This window comes from Canis lupus, chromosome 22, assembly GCF_011100685.1.
Source record: "Canis lupus familiaris isolate Mischka breed German Shepherd chromosome 22, alternate assembly UU_Cfam_GSD_1.0, whole genome shotgun sequence".
NCBI lineage: Eukaryota > Metazoa > Chordata > Mammalia > Carnivora > Canidae > Canis > Canis lupus.
Genome location: NC_049243.1, coordinates 39,481,138 through 39,482,922, shown reverse-complemented (window position 1 = coordinate 39,482,922; position 1,785 = coordinate 39,481,138).

The following is a 1,785-nucleotide window of genomic DNA, read 5'->3' as shown; positions in this document are numbered from 1 at the left end:
CTGAAGACCCGGGATGGAGTCCCACATCAGGCTCCCTGCATGGAGCCTGCTTCTCCCTCTGCCTGTGTCTCTGCTTCTCTCTCTCTCTCTGTCTCTGTCTCTGTCTCTCATGAATAAATAAATAAAATCTTAAAAATATATATATTTTATTTTTTTCTTTATTCTTTTTAAAGATTTATTTATTTGAGAGAGAGAGACAGAGAGAGAGGGAGCAGGAGTGGGGGGGAGGGGTAGAGAGAGAATGCCAAGCAGACTCCTCGAGATGACTGAAATGTGGCTGGATCTCACAACCTATGAGATTGTGACCTGAGGTGAAAGCAAGAGTGGAACACTTAACTAAGCCACCGAAGCACCCCAATAATTCTTAGAACTTTAATATTATACATAAACTTTATTTTTATTTATTATTATTATTATTTTATTTATTTATTTATTTATTTTTTAGCTAGTTAATGTTTTATTGAAGAAAACTTGAACTTACTATTAGCCTTCAGGAGAAAATGGGTTACACTTGGCTTAGTTAGTCATCTTTGTAATGTACTTCTTCTTTTCCTTTTTTTTTTTTTTGTAATGTACTTCTTTTGTAAAAACTGTTAAACATGATTTTTATCCCTGAAACCGAAGTGTTCTTTAAAATTAACAGAAATAATTGGAGAACAATATGAGGTAATGTTACATGTAAAATATAAATTTCTTTTACTATATTTAATACCTTTGATTTGTGATGTCTTTGGGAATCGTTATACTACTCAAAATGGGGATCCACTGGTTTGTACTTAACATTTTCAGCTCTTAAGACCATCATTGTAGGTGTTGTAGAGTTACTACCTATATTATGTCTGGTGGGGACAATCATGCTGGCATTCAAGTTACATTTTCCAAGTCTTTTCCTGTATCCATCATTTAATAAGCCACACTGTGACATTTGACTTCTTTTCAGAGAGGGAGGCCATCAGAGTTGCAAAGGGAGTGGAGGAGGGATCCTCTATACTCTGCCTCTTTCCCCTGCCATCTAAAGGGAGAAGAGCTGGGCTGCAGAGGTGGCACTGCCTCTTGAGTAGTGTCACTCAGAAGTAGATTGGGTAATAAAGGCCTGATTTTTTTTTAACTTCAAACTAAGGGAAAATAGAGGCAAAACATAACCATGCCACAATATTCAAACAAAAACATGTCAAAATGGAGTACTATCAATGTGTTACAGCATGGTGGATAAATTATTTTTGCTTTGCTACTTAAAATTTATCTGTCTTGGGGCACCTAGGTGGGTCAGTGGTTGAGTTTGCCTCAGGTCATGATCCCAGGGTCATAGGATCCAGTCCCATATCAGTACTCCCACAGGAAGCCTGCGTCTCCCTCTGCCTATGTCTCTGCCTCTCTCTGTGTTTCTCATGAATAAACAAATAAAATCTTAAAAAAAAAAAACTTGTATATCTTGTCCAAATTTTCCTCAAAGTGCTTTCTTTTTAATAGAAAAACATCCTTGGCTTGCAGATTGTTAGAAAAGCAAAAGAACAGAGTAAGTGCATGGGCAGGGCAGATCTGGGAGGCCAAGGACAAAATGGGAGCCAAGGCTCTTTTTGCATGACAAAGAGGGGAACCTAGGTTAAATTTTAAGATCCAATGTCTCTCTGGATGGCTGGGTGTGAAGCATGCTTCACATGTGCTGTTGCTTCTTTAGTGCACACATTGCTTAGGCCAGGGAAGGATAAACGTGCCCCATTGTTCCTTACAACATCACAATCCTCCTAATACTAGGAATATTTCATTGGGAATATTAACAGTTAC